The following is a 26,510-nucleotide window of genomic DNA, read 5'->3' on the forward strand; positions in this document are numbered from 1 at the left end:
TGTTAATTTCACCCCACAAGTATTTATTGATCACTTGCAGTGTGCTAGATATGCCCCTTCAAGTTAAGTTTGGGTGTAGAATGACTGGCACCTTAAAGGACAATCTGCTTTACTTATCAGCCCCCTTCCGAAGTTTTAAAAAGTGCCCAGGCATGATGCAGTTACTTACCAGAAGATGTAAGTTACTTTAATTGGGGGGATAAAAAATATTTCATCAAACAAGAAAATCTTTCATCTGAGTTGATTTTTTGTTTAAAGGCGAGTCCCGCGCCCCTCCCCCACATCCGGGGCTGCCCGCGTCTCTCCTCCCGCCTCCCGGAAGCCTCTCTCCTCCCGCCTCCTGGAAGCCGGAAGCCGGGCGCCTGAAGCCTGAAGACGCCAGACGCTGTCTCGCTGCTTCTGCGGCGCTAGTCCTGTACCAGCTCTCCGCAAGAGCCAGTTCCGAAGGCCAAGGTGAGTAAAGGACCGTCGTAGGCTCATGCCTGCCCTGCGGCTTTAGGGAGGGGATTGGTTTGGTTTTCTAGCCACAGGTTTTTTTGGTGGTCCCCGCAGAGCGGGAACCAGGATTTAGGGGCCCCTGCCTGGGGAGCCCAGGGATGAGGGGTTGGAGGCAGCGCCTGACTCTTGAAGGCCTAGGTCAGCATGGAGACCGTGACCTCCACTGAGTGCCAGGCGCTAATAGAGAGCTGCTGGGGTTGGGGCGGGGGGGGGGGGGTAAGGGGAGCAGGGAGGACGAGTTGACATCTGTGTCCAGAAAGACCTTCTGGCTGCTGTGAGCCTACGTTGGGTGAGGATGACTTTAGCCCCAATTAAAAGGCGAGGAAACAAACTCAGAGAAAAGATGAGTGTAGCCTGGGGGAGAGGCTCCTCTCTAAAGAAGCTGACTTCCTGGGGCGCTGCTGCCCGCCCCTCTCGGTGACGCCCAGGGCAGGTTCTAGGGCAGAGCCCCGCTCCTTCCCCACACCAGCACTCCTAGTTTCACCCTGTGGGACGCTTACTGACTGGAGAACTTCATGCCCGCTCCCCATCCCCTCTAGAGGATGTGAATTGTTCCAGGCCCTCATTCCTTAATGAGCACGCAGTGAATTGAGACCCAGGTGAAACTGGCCTTCCGGAGCAATATTCACAGCCTAGGATCTCAGAGCTCTATCGTCTCTTTCGGGGTGGAGGAGGAGACTGGTCTGCTCCAGCCCTTCAGGGCAGCTCTACCGGTTGGCCCTCCTCTAGGGCCAGGCCCTCCAGACAAACCCCACTTGGAAAACACGTCTAGGAGGAGAGGGAGACAAAGCAAGCAAAGGGAACAGAAACACATACTATATCTGTTTTTATTTCATTTATTCAACACTCAAATGAATGTAAACAAAGGTTTATTGAAAACCTTTGTACCAGGCAATTTATAGTCATTTGAGAACTGTGAAGAGTGAAAAAACAGCCTTCAAGGAGCTTACATTTTACTGGGGGAAGTAGGTGACACACAATAAACATATAAATAAATAACTTGTGTGATATGGTTGGAAGGTTGTAAGCCCTTTTGGAAAAAAAAAAAATTAGATGAGGATGTGATCAGTAGTGCTGGTGGGCAGTTTTAAGGGATGACCATGGGATGATAAGGATAGACGTTGTACAGGTGAGATCTTAGCTGAGTCTTGAAAGAAGAGAGAACTAGCCAAGCAGATATTTGGGAAAGGTCCCTCCAGGTAGGAGAAACATCTAAAGCAAATTGGAAATCAGTTTGAAAGCCAGTGCCATTATGGAGCTACTGAGTCAAGTAAGGGAGGAAACAAATCGTATAAAGCCATTTTTTTGGGGGGGGGCCTTTTTAAAATTGAAGTATAGCTGATGTACAATATCATATATGTTACAGGTATAAAATGAGGGCATAGTGAGTCACAATTTTTAAAGGTTACACTCCACTTATAGTTATTCTGGTCTATTTATATAATGGAATACTATTCAGCCATAAAAACCAACAACATAACGCCATTTGCAGCAACATGGATGTTCCTGGAGAATGTCATTCTAAGTGAAATAAGCCAGAAAGAGAAAGAAAAATACCATATGAGATCGTTCATATGTGGAATCTAAAAACAAAACAAAACATAAATACAAAACAGAAACAGACTCATAGACATAGAATACAAACTTGTGGTTGCCAAGGGGGTGGGGGGTAGGAAGGGACAGACTGGAATTTCAAAATGTAGAATAGGTAAACAAGATTATACTGTGTAGCACAGGGAAATACATACAAGATCTTACGGTAGCTCACAGAGAAAAAAATGTGACTATATATATGTTCATGTATAACTGAAAAATTGTGCTCTACACTGGAATTTGACACAACATTGTAAAATGATAACTCAATTAAAAAATGTTAAAAAGAAATAAACTCAGAGCCTAATATTAATATCACACACACAAAAAGTAAAATATTGGCTGCATTCCCTGGGCTGTACAATAAATCTTGTAGCTTATTTATTTTATACATGGTAGTTTTTACCTCTTAATCCCATCTCCTTAAACTGTGCCTTTCCCCTTCCATCTCCCCACTGATAGCCACTAGTTTGTTCTCTTTATCTGTGGATCTGTTTCTTTTTTGATATTCACTAGCTTGATGTATTTTTTAGATTCCACATATAAGTGATATCATACAATATTTCTTTCTCTGATCTATTTCACTTAGCATAATACCCTCCAAATCTATCCATGTTGTTGCAAATGGCAAAATTTCATTCTTTTTTATGGCTGAGTAGTTTTCCATTGTGTGTGTGTGTGTGTGTGTATATGTATATACACACACACATCTTTACAGTACATGAAAAGATGCTCAACATCACTGATCATCAGGGAAATGCAAATTACAACTTCAGTGAGGTAATAACTCACACCTGTCAGAATGGCTGTCATCAAGAACACAAGTAACAGATGTTGGCAAGGATGTGGAGAAAAGGGAGGCCTCTTACACTGTTGGTGGGAAAGTAAATTGGTGTAGCCACTATGGAAAACTGTATAGAGGTTTCTCAAAAAACTAAAAACAGAACTACCATATGACCTAGCAATTCTACTCCTGGGTATATATTCAAAAGAAACAAAAACACTAATTTGAAAAGATACATGCACCCTAATATTCATAGCCACATTATTTATAATTGCCAAGATATGGAAGTAACCTAAGTGTCCATCAAGAGATGAATGGATATAGGGCTATTGACCGATCTGACTCATGGTTGAAAAGATTGGTTTAGCTGTTGTGCTAAGAATAGACCGTCAAGAGGGAAGGGCAGAAGCAGCATAGAAGGAAAGAGGCTTGCATATCCAAATGGGAGATGATGGTGACTCAGACTTGGGTAGTTAACAGTGCAGGTAGAGTGATCACATTCTGGATATTTTGAATATATCCAAAGTTCTAGACAATGCAGTATGAAAGAAAATGAGAAGCCAAAGATGTCACAGTTTTGACCTAAACAGTGGTGAAGATGGAATCACTATCAAGAAAAAAATTAAAGAATGCAAGGGAGTAGGTTTGTATGGGGTGAGATCAGGAGTTCAGTGGAGAGATAAAGAAATCAGCTGGATGAGTCTGGACTTCTAGAGGGAGGTCTGGACTAGACATATGGCTTTATGAGTCATTAGCATATAGAAGATAATTGAAAGGTAGTCAGGTTGGATGAGATCACCAGAGGGAGTGAGTGTTGATAGAGACAAGATGTTTGTTTACCCTAACAGTAGGAGGATGAGGAGAAGAGACTTCTCTAAAGAAGATGGAGAAGGTGAAGCACAGGAAAAACCAAGACATTGTTTTGTCCTCAAAGGCAAATTAAGAAGGAGGAAGGAATGACCAACTGATGGTAAATGCTGATGGGTCAAGGAAGGAGAGGACTGAGAATTAAACATTCAGAAAATAGTGTTTGTGGGGGTCAAATAAAAGCCTTTAAGTAAATTAGTTTCTTTTTCCATATAAATACCAGAATCTTTCATGAGGCAATAACTCTATAATTATTAAAAACACATCTTTAGAATGAGATGGACCTGGACTTGAGTCCCAGCTCTGCACCCATAAGTTTGTAACTTTAGGGATGATAACTTAACCTTCATGAACTTCAGTTTCCTCATCTGTAGAAAGTGGTAGTAATATCTACATCATAAAGTGTTTGGAGGGATTAAATATTTAAGTGCTGGTCATCTTCCTGACATTTGTTGAGTGCTAATAAATAGAAGTTGTTATGATTATTGTAATTATAGTTTTAATTATCGTTAAGCCTAGTAGTAAAGGCTGCCTTAAATGTGATCCTTAAATGTGATCCTCTTCATCCCATTTGTTCACTATGGTCTCCTGTGGTCTTTATGGTCCAGTCAGAGTTACTGCTCATGATTGCCAGAATATTCTCTGTGCTTTTTCTTTCCCATTGTTAGACCATGTGTTTTCATCAAGTTAGAATACCTTCCACCGATCTTTTCCTATCAGGAGCCTGCCCCATTCTTCAAACCCTTGCTCAGATCCCTGAGTAAGAGGGTCCAGAAGAGGTCCAAATCTTCTCTGACCCCAGAGGATGAGGGCAGGGGATGTGGTCAGAATGACTTCTGCACTGTATACCCCTAGATTATGGTCTTCTCTGTAGTGACTCTAGCTAGGGTGGGCAGAAGCTAAGGTCTGCTCTGGATGAAGAGAGAACAACTCTTACTGATGTAGTTTCAATCATCTTCCCATACTCTCTCCTCCCTTGAAGGATGCTACAGAAACCAGGATTAGATTAAGCTTGTGAAGGTATCTACTACAGTGAATGGCCTACCAGATACTTGAGACATGGCACATGTCTAGAGAAGACCACTACCTTATTATTATGAGAAGCACATAAGAGATGCTATAGCATGTTGGCAATTGACAGCTCTGTTCTCTGTCAGATCGAGTTTCATATCCTATTTCTGTAGTTTCTTAGAAGCTGTTATCTTGGACAAGTTATTTAACTTTCCTGAAGTCCAGTTTATTCATCTAAGTACATAATCATAGTTCATTAAAATTTGACAATATGTATATGATTACAGTATCTGTATGCAACAGGCACTAAATAAGCAGTGATCGTACAAGTACATGTTGTATGGCAGTTTACAAAGCATGTTTATATAAAAGTAATTTGTGAGAAAGATGAGCTCTGTCTCCATTAAATGTCCTAGTAAACCTACTGACTTCTGAGCTGTCTCCTCTTTATGCCTTGTGCTGTCCATGGCAGGAGATAGTTTTATATTCATATTTTTGTCCCAGGGTCGGGTAGAGTCCATGTAGCATGGCAAACCTTTAGTGTTTTTTAAATTGAGCTTTAAAGACGTTCAGTGACTTTTTCAAGATCCCTCAAGCAAGAAAGGTGCCAATCAATGTGGGATTCATACAAGTCATCAAGTCCAATGAGCTTTCTACTCTGATTTTCCAGTGGATGGTATATCTGGTTGTAATATCATGTCCGCTGGTGGTCCAGACCTTAAATAAATTTATCATTTGTTAGATATGATTTTATTTCAGCTAGAAATTTCCATTATTTTAGCTCTAGGATTCTAATTATTTATGAGGTGTTAATGTGGGGATTAGGAGTCGGGGGAAGGCGATTAAAGGCCTTAGAATCTGTAGTGCCCTGGTAGAGGCGATCCCTTCTGTAGAGGGAAGACTGCATTTGGATTGGTGTTTGGCTTCAGGTGTTGGTAGTTCACTTTTCTGGCTCATGGCTAAGTATTTCTAAGGCATAATTACTGAAGTAGACACTCTGTACATTGGTTGTGACAAGGACAGTGTTTGCAAGCCTTTAGTTTATGCGTTTTGAGATCAGAAGTTCTGTAGGTCTCATTTGAATGTTTATCTCTAGAGAAATCCTTTCCATTAATTGGTTTATACTTTCCTCAGTGAATATCTGTTGAGAAATGTAAATGTTAAATGACTCACTTTCATCCCAGAAAACGTTTTCCACATTTTAGAATGAAACATCATAAATAAGGATCAACAGCTTTTTTGCTTTTTTCCTGATAATCAAAGCCAGACTTCAGTAACATGGCATTCTGGAAAACCACTACATTCCTTGATGAGTCTATTTCACAAGCTCCCCAATTAATATGAAGTCATTAAAATGATCTGGAGAGAATATTGTGGTTCAAAATGAGAGAAGCTGAAGCGTAAGATAGAGTAGAGTTTAAATTGTATGTAAAGACTCTGAACTACTTGAAAGGTACAATATACAAACTATTGTCAAATTGTGGTTTCGGGTCTTACATTTAAGTCTTAAATCCATTTTGAATTTATTTTTGTGTATGGTGTATAATCTATACAAATATCAAATCACCATGTTGTACCCATGAAACTAATATAATAATGTAAGTCAACCATTACTTCAATTAAAAAATGACTGTGTCTAATGTGGGGTTTGTGTGTAGCTCAGCGAAGACCAGTGAAGAATTCTGAAATTGTGATTCAGTCAAATGATGGCAAATAGGTTTTCACTTGTGAATCACTTCAGAATGAAAAATACTCAGGAGTATTTTTTTTTTTTTAAAAGACCTTAAAGCTGCTCCTGTCTTCGTTGGGGAGATTGCTAGGGGTAAGCAGCGGTGTGTATACTGTGAGTGCAGTAGGGAGGAGTGACCACATGCATCCTTCCTCTTTGCTTTGTGGACCTGGGCAAAGCCTTAGGTTAATCCTGGAGAGAATGTGAATCCATTTCATTACTTTCAGATTTTTAAAAAATATACTCTCGATATGTCCTCAACAAATCCCAGATAATTCATCTGAACTGTCTCCTTTTTAGATTAAATCTGAGGCAGATATCTGCAATATGTTAACTAAGTGGGGAGGGAGTAGATTAAAGATGCTTCAGGTTCTTGAGTTATCTCTTCTAGAACTTACTGACAAGAGGAGCAAACTTGGGCAGGTTTCTGTAGCTCTCTCTTCAAGGGACCCCTTTGGCATCTGGTGAAACATTTAGCTCTATGTGGTGTTTGGGCATCTCCAAATGAAACACCAAATGCAAATATTACAAGTCAATCAAGAAATATATATTATATATATATATATATTTATCATTTGGTTTGAAATGGTGAGTAAAGACTAGGCATTGCCTGCACTCTAGAACTTACTCCTCTGTTGAGGGACTATTGACTGAATAACATAAGAATTTATAAAACATTGTCAGTGAATGTGTATTATTTCAAACTTACGTGCATAAAGCATTATTAAGTGGTTTTGAGCATGTTTTCAGGAAGGCATCTGTAATCCATTATTGCTTCTTGCCTGGTTTTTGCATTTACAGCTAATAACATGAAGAAAAAAAAAGTATGCCAGGAAATAAACACTCCCCCCCCCGGCCCCACTTTTTGGTAACAGTTTTCTCCCTATTTGGGTCTTTTGATTCATCAAGTTAATCTCAAAATCATTATAGTAATGAGTTCCAAATAAAGATCTATTGACGTGTGACAGACACAGTGAACACAGTAGATGAATTGAAACCTGACTCAGAGGATAAGAAATTTGTTTTAAACATTTCCTGCCTTCCCACCGCATGTACGTCAGCCTCTTGGTAATTTTGAAGATGAATTCAGCTGTATGTACTAGACAAAAATATCTTTTCCCCTACTTTCCCAGGATTAAAGCATTTGGTTTTAACAGGAACTTCAGAATTAATCTTTGTGTCCTTTCTTATCTTTTCTTGCTCCACTGAGCTTTTTAAACATAAATGCCCTGAGGCAGCACACCACTCATCTTAAAACACTGGAGGCTCCGAACATGACAATCACAGGGTTCTCTTTACCACCAACTATTGGAAACAAATTGCAGGCCTCTGTCTCTTTCTTGCCCTCAGTAGGGAAAAAACACCCCCTCAGTGCTCCCCAGCCACCCTGCCTGTCCTGATTGAATCTCCACATCTTGCTTCTCTGTCAGTGGGGTCCTGGGCCATGTGTTCAGGTTGTAACACCTAGTGTTTAACTAGGAGAAGCATGACTTACTCTAATTGCTTGGGAACAAAACAAACAAAAACCTTCCACTGAAGTAGATCCCAGAAGTGGATCTGTTGGCTTTTTGTACCAGGAAGGCAAAAATCCAGCACAGGTGCTCAGAGCAAAGGATTCATTCCCATTCTTCATCCTGTAGCAGAAAGTAGTGGTGCTATTTAGTATATGGTTTCGTTTTACAAAGTTTTAGGAAATGAATCTCTTCATCACCACCCTCACCCAACACACATGTTAAAGCAAAAAGAAAGTCCAGTTAGATACATATGTTTTATAAATCAGACAGTAGAGAATAATAGGGCCATTTTGAAAGCGGCATTTTTGAAGAATAATTGTCAAATGGTAAAATGTGTTATGATGATTCATCTACATGATAAGAGGCTCTCAGCAGTTCTCCAAGGTGAAATTTGCAAAAAAAAAAAAAATTGTTAGGGTCTGACAGTTCTTTCCTAATGCTAATATGGAATTAACATTAGACTGTGCCCCTGAATGCCCTTCCTCCAGGAAGACATCTTTGGCCTGTCATTTAAGTTCATAGACTCTAACATCTGGAGCCTGTTTAAACACCTAATCTCAATTTTTCCAGTTCCCTGTTTGGCAGGCAGAGTTCTAAAAATGCTCCCCAAGATTTTGCATTCTAATTTCTGGAACCTGTGAATATGATGAGAGATCATTCCTATATAAGATTATGTTATGTGGCACAGTTGACCTTGAGATAGATTATCCAGGTAAACTTTATCTAATTATTTAGAATCCCTTTAAATTTTTTTTTTTTTTTTTTTTTTTTTTACAACTGATAGGAAAATGAAAAGTTAACGTTGATGCTCTCTTGCTGGTTATGATGGAGGGTACACATGCCAGTGAATACAAGCAGCCTTTAGGAGCTGAGTGCCTCTAGCCCCCTCCACCCCCACCTCCCTGAGGCTAATGGCCAGCTAGGAAAGGATTATCTAGTCTGACACCCACAAGGAACTGAATTTGCCAACATTTTTAAGGCACTTGGAAACAGATATTTTTCCGAGGTGCCTATGTAAGAACATATTTGGGTGACCTTGATTTTGGTCTTTTGAGGATATAACCTAGTTGCACCCTCTGGGTTTCCAGCTACAAAACTGTGAGCTAATAAATGGATGTTATTTTAAGCTGCTAAGTTTGTAGTAATTTGTTACATAGCACGTAGGTATACCCTACCTTCCTTATTGACACCCAAGTCTTGCTGAGAATAAATTGGAGCTGAAAAATAAGAATGTTAGGTCCCTGGAGACTTTTATTCCTTTAGATATTTGAGTTTGATGGAAGAGTTTTGGGATTAAAATATGCAAGCTATATAGTCTCTTATTAATGAATGTCCATCATTGTCTTATCAAACATTCAAAAGTAAATTCAATAACTTTTAAGATAGAATAATAGGAGGTTTTATATGCTGAGTAGAAAAGGAACCCCATCTCATAAACACAGTGTGCTTCTCTTTGTACCTGGTAGTAACTGATAGGAATGAGAGAGAATTAGGCTCTTGGCCTTAGTGAGACTGAAGTATTAAAAAGAGAACATCACAGCCATTTACTTCTCAACATTAGAGATTATTAACACGTTTAGAGGAAGTTCATTTTACAGTAATACACTTTGCTACATCATTTAATATTTGATTCATTTGGATTTATCTTTAGGGAAATAGTGAAGTATTTAGCATAAATTGTAACTTTACTGTACGATAAAATGTGAATGTTTTATGGAAGCACACCCAGTAAAGTAGGCTTTATTGGGTGGGTACATTCAAGTTCAGCAATAGAGCAAAGGGATGTGTAATGATCATATAAAGTCTTGGTAGGAGTATAAATTTAATTCTTTTTTAATATGGGAATGGATTTTAGTGTTTAATTTATAAATGTGGCTAATTAGTCTTATTTATGGATATATGTGTATATCTATTGATATATAAAAGCTTCTGTACAAGACCCTGCAAAATGAAACTTGCCTGACTAATGGATGTTTAGAGAATATTCTGACTAATTGAGTTTTCTATTTGAATTCTGGCCATGATAATTGAAAATCTTTCTCAAGTATACTATTCTGCTTTCTTGCCTTAATAGGTATACTATCCTGAAACTAAACATATTTTGAGTTCTCATAGATTCAAAGTAGTTACTAACTCAAGGGTTAATGTCAACAATTTGAAGTCATTCATACATTAAAGTATTTGTTTTTAGAGTAAATTCATAGGTATTTATCTGAACTTTTTCATGTACCATCAGAAATTTTCTCTTAAAGTAGAATGAAGAGTAATAAAGAGTTGTGTGAAAGTTTCTTTGATTTTGCTTCCAGGTAACTGAGGGGCATTTGTGGGTGTGTGCATAAATAATTATGTTTACAATCCATAAAACTGTAGGAAAATAGAAATACAAAGAGAAAAATACAAAAATCATGCATGATCTCACCTCACTGTTTATCTCTTGGGATATATTCTTTTAAGTTTTTTTTAGTTGATGCAATAATATTAAATGCAGTTATATTGAATATACTACATTAATTATGTTAAATATTAAGCAATAATTATATCAAATTATAATTATATTTAATATAATGTTAAATAAGTATAAAATGCTTATGCCAGTACCTAAATTTAAAGAACTGTTTGCAGTGTGGACCTCATATAGGAAAGATGAAGAGATCAGTCTTTAAGAGAGAGGTGATGGAAAGGGTAGAGTGTTAGAACTTCAAAGGCAAATAAATGTAGGCTACCTCTTTCTAATGGAAAAGAGAAGTGACCGAGTAATGGGTAATTTAGAAGGTGTTTATATTAGTCTTGGAATGTCGTCACAGAGGCAAATATACACACATACTCAGACACATGTATATCCCCCCTGGACCTGGTGGGTGGTAGTAAGAAAACACTGGGTTACTGAAAATAAACCGCAAATTCCATCATTGATGAGTAATTGAGGGTGACTCTCTTCTCAACAATGCACAATCTGTTCGAGTCCTTGACATTCAAAGAAACCAGTGTTACTGCACATGGAGAGAAATTTTCTGGTGTACTGAGGGATGTCTTTTCTTTCCCTGTTGGTTAATCATACAATTTTAGAACTGGATGAAATCTTAAAAATATTTTAATACTACCTCATTTAATGAAGGAGAATAATAAAATTCAGGGAGTTAAATTGCCATGTTGAGAATCATTAAACCTTTTTTATAATGGTCAACAAACTTTTTTTTTGATGTATGTATTTTTTTAATTTATAGTTTACAATGTGTCAATTTCTGGTGTACAGCATAATGCCTTAGTCATACATGAACATACATATATTCATTTTCATATTTTTCACCATAAGTTACTACAAGATACTGAATGTAGTTTCCTGTGCTATACAGTATGGACTTGTTGTTTATCTATTTTACATATATTAGTATCTGCAAATCTCGAACTCCCTGTTTATCCCTTCCCTCCCCCTACCCCTAAGTTTTATTTCTATGACTGGGAGTCTGTTTCTGTTTTGTAAATAAGTTCATTTGTCTTTTTTTTTAGATTCCTCATACAAGTAATATCATACGGTATTTTTCTTTCTCTTTCTGGCTTACTTAGAATGACAATGTCCAGGTCCATCCATGTTGCTGCAAATGGCATCGTTTTATTCTTTTTTTATGGCTGAGTTGTATTCCATTGTATAAATATACTACAACTTCTTTATCCAGTCATCTGTCCATGGACATTTAGGTCATTTCCATATCTCAGCTATTGTAAATAGTGCTGCTATGAACATTGGGGTGCATGTATCTTTTTGAATTAAGGTTCCTTCTGGATATATGCTCAGGAGTTGAATATTGAATCATATTGTAAGTCTATTTTTAGTCTTTTGAGAAATCTCCATACTGTTTTCCCTAATGGCTGCACCAAACTACATTCCCACCAACAATGTAGGAGGGTTCCCTTTTCTCCACAGCCTCTCCAGCATTTATCATTTATGGACTTTTGAATGATGGCTATTCTGACTGGTGTGAGGTGATACCTCATTTTAGTTTTGATTTGTATTTCTCTGATAATTAGCGGTATTGAGCATTTTTCCATTTGCCTCTTGGTCATTTGTATGTCTTCATTGGAGAATTGCTTGTTTAGAGGTCTGCCCATTTTTGGATTGGGTTGTTTGTTTTTCTATTATTAGATTGTATGAGCTGTTTATATATTCTGGAAATTAAGCCCTTGTCAGTCTCATTGTTTGCAAATATTTTCTCCCATTCCATTGATTGTCTTTTTGTTTTGCTTATGTTTTCCTTTGCTGTGCAAAAGCTTGTAAGTTTAATTAGGTCCCATTTGTTTATTTTTGCTTTTATTTCTATTCCTGGGTAGACTGCCCTAGGAGAACATTGCTAAGATTTATGTCAGAGAAGGTTTTGCTTATGTTTTCTTCTAGGAGGTTTATAGTGTCTTGTCTTACATTTAAGTTTTAAGCCATTTTGAGTTTATTTTTGTGTATGGGTGAGGAAGTGTTCTAACTTCATTGATTTACATGCAGCTGTCCAGTAAGAACTCTTGTCCCTTAATTTTCTTTCCACTCCTTTTCTGAACTACACAATAATATCAATTGATAAATATTTACTGGGGACCTTCGATGTTCAGGAAGATATTTAAATTAGTAATAATAAAAAACATTTATTGCAGTGTCTCTGACATTAAGGCATTTACATGTATGGCTCAATTATAAAACAAATCCATATCCTATTAAGCTAATAACCATATGAATTAGACTAAGAACAATAACAGATACTATGAAAAAGAAGGTACTGGGCTAGAGTCATTAGAAAATATTTTTTTGAAGAAGTGGTAGAGATTTTGGAAGTATTTTTCAGGGTTTGGTGCAGAACTGCCTTGGAAATAGTTATCACAATAATTCTTAGTTTTAAAAATGCTATGTTACTGTTTAAAATTTTATTTCTAATTTTATTTCATTGTAATTACAGAGTATAGTCTGTACAAGTTATACTGTAAAGTTTTTATTAGGATTTTTTTTTTGCTGCATTTGGCAGATACTTCAAGAAAGTTTACTCATATATTTAAATCTTTATTTTTACTTTTCTATAATTTACTTTACTTGGTTTATTTTTCTGTAAGAACTATGGTTCTATTAATATTTTCTTATATTTTTATTAATTTTTGCTTCTTTTTTTTAATGCTTTATTGTAAGCACATCAGTGTCACTGACTTTTGTATCTTCATGCTGGTTTTTACCTACTTAATTACTATCAAATGATCTTATTTCCCTTAATGATTTTTTCTCTTAAATTTCTTTTTATCTGAAGTTAATTTGCTCATTTTCCTTTTTTTTTTTTGGCCCCTGATCTTTATTCAGTCTTTTTCTGTCTTTTCAGCTTAGGTGTACTTTTTCAAAGTACCTTGTAGCTTTTTAATATTTTTTGGTAACAGCTTTATTGAGATATAATTCATATACCTTACACTTCACTGAAGTATAAAATTTAATGGGTTTTAGTATATTAAGAGTTGCACAGTTATCACTGCAATTTTAGAAGAGTTTCATCACCTCAAAACAAAATCCTGTACCCATTAGTCATCACCTCTCACTCACTGTATCCCTCGACCCCAGCCCTAATCAATCACTAATTTACTTTCTGTCTATAGATTTGTCTCTTCTGGACATTTCTTATAAATGGAATCATATAAGACACGGCCTTTGTGTCTGGCTTCTTTTCATTTAGCATAACGTTTTCAAGGTTTTTACATGTTTCAAGCATCTGTTGGGACTTCATTTCTTTCTTTGATTGGATAATATTCCATTGCATGCTTATATCACATTTCTTTTATCCATTCATCACCTGATGGACATTTGGGTTATTTCCACTTTTTAGCCATTATGAATAATGCTGCCATAAACGTTCGTGTACAAGTTTTTGTGTGGAAATGTGTTTTCATTTCTTTTGTGTATATGCCTTGGAGTGCGATTGTTGGGTCAGATGGGAAGTCTATGTTCTTTTTTTTTTTTTTTTTTTCTTCTTTTTTTGAGGAACTGCCAGATTGTTTTCCAAAGTGAATGTATCATTTTACATCCCACCAGCGGTCTATGAGGGTTCCAGTTTTTCCATACCCTTTCCATACCCATGTTATCTCTTTTTTATTATAGTCATCCTAGTAAGTGTGAAATAGTATCTTGTGGTTTTGATTTGCATTTCCCTGAAAATTAATGATGTTGAACTTATTTTCATGAGCATGTTGCCTTGCACTTGCGCAGTATCTTTTCTTTAGGAAAAATGTCTGTTGGGTTTTATGAGAGTCATTACTTTTTAAGACAGAAGATCGAGCTCTTTACATTCATTGACTAAACCAATTTTTTTTTTTTTACATAAAATTGAAGAACAGGCAGTTTACAATTATCAATTTTTGGTGTGCAGCATACTATTTCAGTCATACATATACATACATATATTTGTTTTCTTATTTTTTTCATTGTAGGTTACTACAAGATATTAAATATAGTTCCCTTTGCTATACAGAAAAAACTTAAAGTTGCAATATTTGTTCCTTTGTCTTTTGATGTTTTCTATTTTTTGATATTTTACTATATGAACTTATTTAACTTTTCCAAATGATTTGATGGTTATGAATACTAGTTTCAACCATCTGTTGGTTCTATTTAAAACCTGTAAAATCTTTTACTTACTCATCTTTGGTTATTAAAACAAGATGAAAATTCAGAAGTATCTTCTGAGTCCCACTCAGGCAAAATGAGGCATTTACTAAACTTTTACTTCCACTTTTCTTTCCATTCCCAGATTATATATATATAGAAGCTTAGATATGAAAACCTTAGATTATCATATAATCATGTTACAAACATCTATTTTGAGGACTATTTTGCATTCAGTTCCCATTTATTATTACTCAATTCTTTTTTAAATTGGTTTCACTGTGTATTTAAAGTTTTTCAATTTAATTTTTTCTCCTTTATTATCCTATTGTTTTTGGTCCATCATTTAGTCAATTGTTGTATAAAACACAAATTTTTTCAAGAAAGGTATAAATTGGCATATTGGAACACAGGGATAGCTGGAAAAATTTGTTTCTTTCACACATAAATTAGATAGCAATTAGTCTTTTACTTCAAAGATATTGACATATATTAGTGTTTTAGACTGTAAAATTAGCTTGATGATAAAATTGTGATTTTTTTATTGTTATATTTCTTTTTCTTCCCATATGTTTAATGATATTTTTGTTATTCCTATACTCAGTATTTTCCAGAGTATGTTTAAATATAGATTGCTTTTTTGTCATTTTGACTCTTCTTTTCATGACAGTTTTTGTCCTTTAATTTTACAGTTTCTGAAAGTATTTTTAATTATATTATTGATTTGTTTTTATGTCAAAATTGCTCTTTTTTCCCTTAAGCTAAGTTTGAAGTTTTAAACTTTTTTTTTGTTATCTTTCATTTCTATTCCGTTCAATTTTATTATAGTCTGCCAGTATCTACTGAGCATCATTATATACTGGGCTGTGCTGAGAATAGATGATGGACACACATCTTGATCTCCTGAAACTTCAGTGTAGTTGATAAAAACATTAGAGTTGGGGTACATGCAGTGGAAAGGGAAGTACGTGCAGCTCAATAGAGTTTAACATGAGGAACCTTATTTTAGCAATGGGGTAAGGGAAGGCCTTGTAGAGAAAGTAAAAAGTAAGGTGAAACTTAAGGATAGGTACTATTAAGTGATTCAGGGTCATGGTGATATTGACAGTGTGGTGGTGTTTAGGGAGTGCTAAGAGACAGAGGGATTACTCAGGCTGCCTGAAAAAAAACAAAAACAAAATAAAAGAAAATCCAGAAATACCATGCAGCAGGAGTCACCAAACAATAACCTATTGTCTGATTTCATAAATCAAGTTTTATTGGATGATGATCATGCCCATTTGTTCATATATTTGTCTATGGCTCCTTCCATGTGATGATGGCAGAGTTGAATAGTTACACAAGGACCTGATGGCCCATGAAGCCTAAAATTTTATTATCTGGCTCTAGAGAGAAAAATTTTGTCGACTCCTGCTACAGAGGGATGAAAATCTGGTTTTTAATCTGTCTGTCTGTAAGTCAGTTGTCTACCTCAAATGGTTGGAACACACAACAGGATTCTGAGCCAGTAGGTATGTTTTATGGGAAGGTGAATTCATATTTTTAGTTTCTTTGCACCTATGTGCAACACATAGATGGGTAAAGTACCTCCCCTTCACCAATTTTATCCATGGATTTGCAGCTTATGGAAACCCTCAGATCTTGTCAGTAACTAGTCTGCCAGCTTTTGTTTTGTTCTGTGTGTTTGTATTTTAGAGAGAAATTATGAGAGACCACACAGGAAAATCTGCACAGTTATTCAGCTGTGTCTGTGAATTATGTATGACACTTGAGATCTTGGTAGTAATCTGTTGTTGTTGCGTTAGGAATTGATGGCATGGCCTAACTCTTACCTTCTGGGTTGCTCTAATATAGTTATTAATACCATTATCCCTTCAATTTACTGGTCTTAAAATACTCCAGTTAACCTTGACACTCACCTTTTATACAGTTTTTAAACTGGATATCAATAGGCAAAAGAATGAAGTTGGACACTTCCCTAACACTATATATATAAATTAGCTCAAAACATGTCAAAAACCTAAAAATGTAAAACTCCTAAAATATAGAGCAGAAACTTCACAACATTGAATTTGTCAATGACTTCCTGCCTCTGACACCAAAGACACAGGCAACAAAAGAAAAAAGTTGATTAGACTTCATGAAAATTTTAAAAAATTATGCATCAAAAGACAGTTTCAATAGAGAAACCTACAGAATGGGAGAAGATATTTGCAAGTCATGTATCTGATAAGGGGTTAGTATCTAGAATATATAGAGAACTTATAAAATTCAACAACAACAAAAAAAACCCCAAACTGATTCAAAAATGAGCAAAAGACTTGATTAGGCATTTCTGGTTAGGGAGTGGAAGATATACACGTGGCTGATAAGAACATGAAAAGATGCTCAAATCAACATTGATACTAAGGAAATGCAAGTCAAAGTACAGTGAGATACCACTTCATACCCATTAAGATGGCTACTGCCAAAATCAGAAAATGCTGTACTGGTAAGGATGTAGGGAAGTTAGAAATCTTGTGCACTGTTGGTGAGAATATAATGAACAGCTGCTGTAGAATACAGTGTGGTGGTTCTTCAAGAAATAAAAATAACATTACAGTATGACCCAGCCATTCTACTTCCGGGAATATACCCAAAGCTTGAAAGCAGTCTTGAAGAGATATTTGTACCCGCATGTTCATAGCATCATTATTCACAATAACCAAAACATGGAAACAACCCAATGGGATGAATGGATAAGCGAAATGTAGTGTATACGTAAAATAGAATATTATGTAGCCTTAAAAAAGAAGGAAATTCTGACATATACTATAGCTGGCATATGTATGAACCTTGAGGATATTATGCTACATGAAATAAGCCATTCACAAAAAGACAAGTACATTATGATTCCACTTACATGAGATATTAAAGTAGTCAAAATCATAGTAGAATGGACCAGAGGCAAGGAGAAGGAGACAGTAGGGAGTTATTGTATATTGGGTTCAGAGTTACGGTTTTACAAGATGAAAAGTTATGGAAATGGATGATGGTGACGGTTGCACAATATTACGCATTTAATACCATTAAATTTTCTACTTGAAAATGGTTAAGGTGGTAAATTTTATGTTATGTGTATTGTACTATGTTAAAAAATGGGGGTTGGGGAAAATGTTTTCAGCAGGCATCCATTCATTCAGTGTTGTTGGAAAGTAGCAGAGACAATTGAAGGAGTTTACACTGGCTGGCTGTTCTTTTTTATTCCACTAGTATCACTGGATTTTAGAATTTCTTAAAAAATACAATTCCCTAGAAGTTATAAAGATATAGAACTGAACTAACTGATCAAATGGTATTATATTTAGATGATGTGACTGGAATGTTTTTTAAAATTGTGAAAAGTGGTAAGAAACATCAAATAAGATGCCAAGAGGAAGTAGAATTATTATGGGCAATGTGATTGTAATGATATAAAAAAATACAACATGCAAAAGTGAAATGACTATAGTTAAGCAGATTAAATTCTGTGTCACTGATAACAGGTTTTCATTTATTCTTGCTCTCTTCTCTGTATTTTCTCTTACATTTAAAATAAGGAAAACAAAAATCCACCTATGAAGCTAAACTGTCTACAGTCTCAGGAAGGATCACATTTGTGATTCAACCTGTTGAAGGTTTAGCCTCACATTTTACTGCTCCCTTAATGCTCTTACATACACAGTCTCATTTGATCTACCAAATTGCTCCTTCTATCAGATCTTTGCTTTTGAGCAAAGTTAATCACTGAGTTCTTCGTCACCATTCTCATCCCAGCTCATGTTAGACACATGAGACTATTTAGTTCCTTGTGTCAAATTGTCCGCTTCACTCTGTTCATTACCCACCTGTTGTGTATTGCAATAAAGGTGGCAGAAGCTAGAAAAAAATCCACTGAGAAGGACAAATTCTAAATCTGCTCCAGTTGTTGTTGTTGTGGACAACAGTGACAAAATTGGCTAAGTCTGGACAATAATAACAACCGTCTCTCTTACTCAGATGAACCCTGTGTGGCATTTTCCTCGCACAGAAGACCAGTTGCTTTCTCCTTGCACTCAAGTTTGACTCACCATTATTGTTTTGTTTCTAATGAACACTGGTAAAATATTCAGTGGTGCCTGAAATTTTTATCTTTTTCTTAAAGGAGTTTTGAAATGATGCTCTTGAGTGTATGACTAAAGGTATCCTATAATAAAAGTCATAAAAATGGGTCAACAAAATGAAAGTTTCAATAAAAATAGTCTCTGTGATGACTTCTAAAGGATGCTTGCTGCTGACCTGGCTTTTATTTCTTCTTTAAATATTAATTGTTGATTTGCTGGCTTGAAAGCTTAGCTTTGAGTACCAATAGATCTAGAGCTACACATTCCTCATTTTTTTCTTTTTGGATAGAGAAACTGGATTCTACTACTCCCACGAGAAATGTTGCGGTTTGTGTGCTAGTTCCATCTATATGGAATGCTGTTACTACACTTGCTGGGTTCCCACATCTCATTTTAATACATCATTGTGCTAGCAATGTTGGTGAGGAAGTTTGCCTATGAAAAATAGCAGAGCAATAAAAAGGAAAAAATAAAGAGCAAAGGCAGCACTTTCCATTCTGAATGTCTTTCTTCCTAATCATATCTCACCTCCACAGACATCCCAAGGAGGTAGTTCGATATAATGGAAATTATAAACTTTGGCATATAACCATTTTTGGCCCTGCAATTAAAAAAGGACTTGATTTTCAGGGAGATTCTTCACCTATAAAATTGAGGATAATACCTGTCTTGCAAGGATTTTGTGAGAGTTAAGTTCAGTAATGTGTACAAAATAGGTACCAGCCATGAAAGCATGTATTTTGTGAGTCTATAAAACCCCTGGATTCGCCTTCATTTTCCTGCTTTTATGTATTTCTAACGACTCACTTACGTATTTGTTTTATGTTGATAGTGGACATGATCCTTTGAAAACTCCCTTAAATACTTGGGGGGAAAAAGCTGGGAGTGTGCCAGTCCTTAATGTATTGCTTCTTAGCACGAAACCCACCCTCCTTTGTCCTACTCTGTGCTATTGGAACTGAATTCAGCAAACAACATTTCTTCTTCATCAGGGGCTTGAGGTTAGGCTCCGCCAGCATCGAGCACAGAGGAAGATTGCTAGGCTGGAGGAAGGAGGGCTGTGCTCTTTCTTGGGTATTCGTTTTTGCGTGGTGGTGAGTTGGTAAGTCAGTGGCAGGCCCTGCAGGTTTCACTGTACGGGTGGGTGAGGGGTCCTTACTGTGGTCCTTTCATGCCCTTAAGAGGTCTGAGTCTCACCCTCGTAACCTGTGGGTTCTTCCTTGTTCACTTTTCTCCCAGCACCTTGGGGAGGCAGCTGCTCCCTGCGGCTGTTCCTTCCATTCACCTTCTGTTCACCCCATCAGTTGTTAGCCACGTTTCACCAGGATGAACCACTGTAGTTAACAGTTCTTCATTCCCTGTTCAATTCACTGGTGCAGCTTCTCTGTCCTGACCAGACCCTGATGGATACGTAGTTATTAATATAGCTGACAGTATTGATTAAATTCAAAATGACTTTTTTATTTAAAAATCTGAGCCAGGTATTTCACTGGGAGTATAAAAATGAATTAAAAATTCCTCCTCTCAAGGAACTCATAGCATGGTTGATTTGTGTCATAGACTCATATGATAGAAAGGATGTATGAGATCAGCTTATTTAGTTTTCTAACTTATTTCCACCTTGCTTCTAAAGCAACTATGTTAGGTCAACTTTCAGTCTGAGCTTTAAGACTCAGGGGAGGCAACTGTATTTTTGCCTCTACAGATTTTTATCCTGTTCTTCCTTGTATTAAAATAAGCCCTACTGCCTTACAATTTTCTTTTTTGAGACAAATTCTGCCTTCTGGTATAATTGATTAAACTGATGAATATTTACTTGGCAACTGCTGTGCACCAAACACTGTTCTAGATCCCAGGAGTGCACTTGTGAGTAAAAATGAGGGTTCTCTGCCCTCATTGAATGTGTTCTAGTGTAGAGGTGATGAAGAAATGAATCAGTAAACAAGACAGCAGTGAGAGGGAAGGACATAAACTGGGGAGTGCATCAGGAGTGCCCGAGAGAGACAGAATACTCCTTTAGAGAAAGTGGCCGTCACAGTCCTCTCTAAAGGACATCATCAGGAATGGTTTGGCATGTCAGAGAGCCAGTGGAAGTCGGTATGGGTGCACAGAAGTCAGCATGAAAGCAGGTGGCACGATGAGGGGCAGCAGGTGCAGGGCCACATGTTTTCAGGGATAGAATACATTGGGAAACCAGCGAGGGTTTAAGCAGAAAGTGTCATCGTTTGCTTTGGGGGAAAAGAAAGAGAAAAAAAAGCTTTTTTTCCCATGAATACTTTGTTTCTATTTATCTTCCCTGTACCACTTCCCTGTCCTCCAAAATCAGTGTTATTCCTTTTCATGTTAAGAATTCTCAGCTCTTTCAACAGTTTTATCTTTCTTAAATGCAATGGTTCCCAGGCCCCTGTTATTTTGACTGTCTTCTGGACTTGCTCTATTTATTTGTCCAGATCCCAGAATTAAACATCTTTTGCATACTAATGTGATCTAATCAACACAGATAAAGGGGGCCTGTCACCTGATTTAGGTGGGTACTGAATTTTTTATTTTTCTAGAAGCAAACTCTGTTAGGTTCCTGACTTTTGCTGAGCCAGTGCTTGGTTAATTTGAACTATGATGAAGCATGATTGTTTTCATCTTATATTTCATTCTTAACGAATTGAGTTCTTGAATTGAAATATAGAAGTTTGCATCTTTTTCAGTTTTAGATGTAGTCTTGTTGGTATTAAACAAGTATTTTTATCCTAATTATCTCTTTCTTTGGCAGTGTATAGGTCTGTATGTATAACCTTTCAGAAATTGCCACAATTAAAAATTAAATGTGAATCACTATGAAATCTCTGCGTGAACTTTACAAATCAGCACTAGAATTCCGACACTGTCCAAGTGACACATGTGATTCCAGTTTCCAAGACTTTTTAAAAATTCTTTCATGCTTTTTCATACCATACTCCAGAAGGAGGAAGGAAGAAGGGAAAGAAGAAAGGAAAGTAAGGGAAAGAATTCACTTGATTCTGTGGTAAAATGCATAACCCATTCATTTGTTAACTTGGATTTATGGCATTATACATGTTGAGCCTGGAGCTCAGGAATGGGTTGGAAATCAATAGAGGAGTCTCTGAGAAATATCCTGCCTATGCTGAGAAAAAGAGTTATGTTTGCATTATAAGACATCTAAAAATAGGGTAAATAAGTGTAGTTGTAAAAAATTATAATACATACAAGACCGAGCTTCTTAAAAAATTAGTATTAATGCTTACCCACTCTAGCAAACAAGTGAGAACATCTAGGATGTCACACCAGTTGTGGTTATGGGGAACCCAGATTTTTTTCCAGGTCTTTGTGATGTCATGGTATTATCAGAGACTATGGATGCATTTGTGCCCAGTCATAACATGTAGACTGCTGTTGGCTCTATTAGTATTTGTCTTCTATTGTATTTGGTTGTATTATAATCATAGAAGATTTTGGTCATAGAACTTCTGTTTCCTCTCTGAAAGAATAGGTCTTTATTTTTGCCAAAGTACCCAGACAAGAAAATAACTATTTCTCAAGTGTCACTGTCTTCAGAAAGGTGAATATGAATACTTTCAAAGTGTGAAAGTGAGAATGAGGAGGCTAGTGGGGTTTAGAGTGGAAAGAAGGTTGTAGATCTGGCTCGGTGTATAAACATTCTGCCCCTTACTACTACCAGGACTGTAAGTTGGCTTAGGACAGCAGTATGCCCATACTAGAGGAAAACCTGACCCCTCAGCTGCCTCGCAGCTATGGGTAGTCATGTGACCCAGCCTTAGGCAGTGAGGTGTAAACAAAAGTCAATTGGATTGGGATTCTGGAAGTGCTATGGCTTTCCTGTTTTAAAATTTTTATAAAGACAGCTTGAGCTGGCATGTATTCTTTTTGTGTGCCTTTGCCTTTTTTCCCCTAGAATGTAAATTTAAGACTGAAACACCTTCTTATAAACTCTGAGTCAACAAGTAGGAAGAAGAAACCACATAATAAGGATGAAGGAGCAGACAGAGAGGCTGTGTGGGCATTACTGGCATAACAAAACTGCTCCACAGCCTGGGGCTCCTATCTCTGGACTCCTTGTTCTCTTATTCTGTGAACAAAATTAGACCGTATTATAATACGGTTTTCTTTACATGGAGATGAATGCAATCCCAACTGGTTGAGAAATCTGACCACAAAAATGAATAAATTTGACTTGATGTTTTACAGGAAGTCACTTTTATGAAGTCAGCGATGTTAGATTAAGCTGAGCCAAGTAAATGTCCAAAATGGCTTATTTGATCATTTGAACAAAATCTTCAAATAAATGTCATCAAGTAAAATGTATCATGTTTCTAATTCTATGGATTCCTCGCAGTAGGCCAAAAATGTTGGTTGAATTTAACTCTCTTCTTCCTGAATATCACATAGTTTATATTGAGTGAAAAATAGAGGTACAATATACCTCTGCTGTGGCTTTTTATTTTTCTCTTTTTTTACTTTTCATGCAGGCGTAGGCGTGCGTACGTATGTGTACGTACGTACGTACACACACACACACACACACACACACACACACAGAGGCATTTCCTGTAAACCAAGACCCTGAAACAAAATGTGTCTTCTCTTTTCCTTCCAAGTCCTTCTAATGCAAGTACAGTTATGGGCTTTTGGCTGTTTGCCTACCTTTTAGTGCAAATTACCTTTAAGATGAGAGCCCTTAATCATAATAGATTTAGCCTCCCCTGCTATACAATGTTGACAACTCATGTCTTATTAATGAGTATTTCAAGCATCCATTTCTGTATATCTTGTCTAATATGATAGGAAAGCATACCAATAAATCTTTTCTGCTCCGTTTATCACAGGTTTCGACAACAGGAGTGTGAGCCAAGACAAAGAGACATGGACTTTAAGAAGGTGTTGCTGTTGCCCCACTGCTGACATCACAGAAAGTCTCCTTCCTTGAAACCACAGGTAAACTGTCTGTTTTACCATTGCTAAGTAGAAATACTGAATTTTTAAAAAGTTACCCGAGTGGTCCACATCATCAATTCTATATCCATCATGAGTAGGACGATCAGAATCCATGTTTCATGGTCTGACTACAAAGGAAAATCATTTAGATACTGTTGTGTATTAAGCATCTTCTATCATCATGATAGACTATTAAGTCTCTATAAGCTTTTGGAATTCCATAGAAAACTTTAAAATAGTTTTAGTCTATTCTTTTTAGCAAGATTACTAGCAATGTTTATTGATTCTAAGCAAGCTGAATCTCTATAATACCCATGGATATTTCTTTCTAGTATCATAGTGGTGTGTTGATAATTGCTGAAGACTTCTTTTTCGCCAAGCCAGAAACTTGAGGGATCAGCTTGTCTCCTCTTATCTGTCATCTCTTCCCACTCACCCTTCTATAAACATTTCTCTCTCTGTCTCTCTCTGTCTCTGTCTCTTTGTTCGCCTCCTCCCAGTATTCTGAATTTTGAATCTTTAAATTTCACTTCATTCTCATCACTCTGACCTTACTTTAAACCACCATTATTCTCTAACTTAACCTTAGTAGCTTTCTAAATTAGTCTCACCTTTATTCTTACGGGTTCTCTAATTTTCTTTTTCAAACTCATCACATGCTAATTGTTTTTTTTTTAATTAATAGAGTGCTTTTTAGAACAGTTTTAAATTTATAGAACAAATGAACAGATAATAGAATCCCCATATCCCAGCTGCCTGCCCAGTACTCACACGCAGGAACATCTGGCATTAGTGTGTGGTACAGTTGTTGCAATTAATGAAATAAGATTGGTTCACTGTTACTAACTGAAGTCAGTAGTTTCTGTTAAGGTTCAGTCTTTGTATAGTTCTGTGGGTTTTCACAAATGCATAATGTCGTGTATTTATCATTACGGTATTACACAGAATGGTTTCACTGCCCTACAAGTTCCCAGTGTTATCCCCCACCCTCAATCTGAGCGCCAGCAACCACTGACCTTTTTATTGTCCCTATAGCTTTTCCTTTCCCAGAATGTCATATAGTTAGAATCAGATAGTAGGTTGCCTTTTTGGACCACTTTCCATCATTTAGCAATATGTGTTTAAGGTCCCTCTATGTCTTTTTGTGGCTTGATAGCTCACTTTTTTTTAATCACTGAATAATATTGCATTGTATGGATATTTCAGTTTTTTTATTCATTTACCTACTGAAGAACCTCTTGATTGTTTCCAGTTTTGGGTGATTATGAATAAAGCTGCTATAAACAGATTTTTGTTTTGAACTCAATTGGGTAAATACCTAGAATTACAATTGAAAAGAAACTGCCAATCTTTCTTCCCAAAGTGCCTGTGTCATTTTACATTTCCAGCAGCAATGAATGAGAGGTCTTATTGCTCCACCTCTGCAAACATTTGATATTGCCAGTGTTTTGGATTTTAGCCATCTAATAGAAGTATAGTGGTATCTCATTATCATTTTAATTTGCAGTTCCCTAGCTACATGTCGTGTCAAGCATCTTTTCATATGCTTATTTGCTATATGTATACTTTTGGTTAGGTGTCTGTTCAGCTCTTCTGCCCGTTTTTAATTGGGTTACTTGTTTCCTTATTGCTGACTTGTAAGAATTCTTTGTATATTTTCATTGCAAATTCTTTATTGGATATGCATTTTGCAAATATTTTCTTTCATAGAGCAGAAGTGTGTCTTTTAATAAATTTCTAACTTTTCAGTTTTTTCCTTTCATGGATTGTGCTTTTTGGTGCTGCATCTAAAATCTCATTACTAAAACCAACATCACCTAGATTTTTTCCTATGTTGTCTCCCGGTGGTCATATAGTTGACAGTGTTGCGTTTTAAATTTAGTCCTATGATCCATTTTGAGTTAATTATGATAGGTGAAATTAGTGAAAGGTCTAAGCTCTGTGTTTAGATCTTTTTAATATATAGGTTACAACTCTTCTAGCACCATTTGTTGGAAAGAGTATCTCTTTTCTTCACTGAATGGTTTTTACTCCTTTGGCAAAGATCAGTTGACTCTATATATGTAGGTCTATTTGGGGGCTCTTCATTATGTTACAGTGATATATTTGTTCTTTCACCAGTGCCACATTGTCTTGATTCCTGTAGCATCATATTAAATCTTAAAGTTAAATAGTGTCAGTCCTCCTGTGTTCTTCCTCTTCTTTTCCTTCCTCTCCTTCCCCTCCCCCGCCCTCTACTTCATTTTGTCTTCAGTATTGTGTTAGCTGTACTAGTCTTTCGCTCGTCTGTCTTAATGCTGAAATCAGTTTGTTGATACCAACAAAATAACTTGCTGGCATTTTGATTGGGATTGCATTTGAGTCTACAAACCAAGTTGAAAAGAATTGACATCCCTACTATATTGAGTCTTCCAATCCATGAACATGCAAACTTGAAATAACTCATTAAGATCTAGTTTTCCTCATGTAGATCTTGTACATATTTTGTTCAATTTGTACTGAAGTATTTCTTTTTTTGGGGTTAACGTAAATGGTATTGTGTTTTTAACATAAAATTCCAATAGTTCCTTGCTAGTATATAGAAAAGCAACTGACTTTTGTATATTTACTACATATCCTGCAATTTTGTTATAATTGGTTATTAGTTTCAGGAGGCTTTTTTTGTTGTTGTTAATTCATTGGTATTTTCTACGTAGACAATCATGTATCTGAACAAAAGCAGTTGTATTTACTCCTTCATTATCTGTATAACTTTTACTTTGTTTTCTTGTCTTATTGCATTAGCTAGGACTGGCATATGACATTGAAA

The 26,510-nt window shown here is 36.5% G+C and overlaps 1 long non-coding RNA gene across 1 annotated transcript in view; it reads left to right on the forward strand.

Moving 5' to 3' along the window:
* Positions 1–264: 264 nt before the first annotated feature.
* LOC116662527 overlaps positions 265–26,510 on the forward strand; it is a 157,516-nt gene continuing 131,270 nt past the window's right edge. Inside the window, exons 1-2 of the long non-coding RNA XR_004318490.1 lie at positions 265–453; positions 23,593–23,701. This is a non-coding gene — a long non-coding RNA (uncharacterized LOC116662527). The remainder of the gene's footprint in view (positions 454–23,592; positions 23,702–26,510) is intronic.

Source organism: Camelus ferus, unplaced genomic scaffold (assembly GCF_009834535.1).
Source record: "Camelus ferus isolate YT-003-E unplaced genomic scaffold, BCGSAC_Cfer_1.0 contig299, whole genome shotgun sequence".
In the NCBI taxonomy this organism is placed as follows: Eukaryota; Metazoa; Chordata; class Mammalia; order Artiodactyla; family Camelidae; genus Camelus; species Camelus ferus.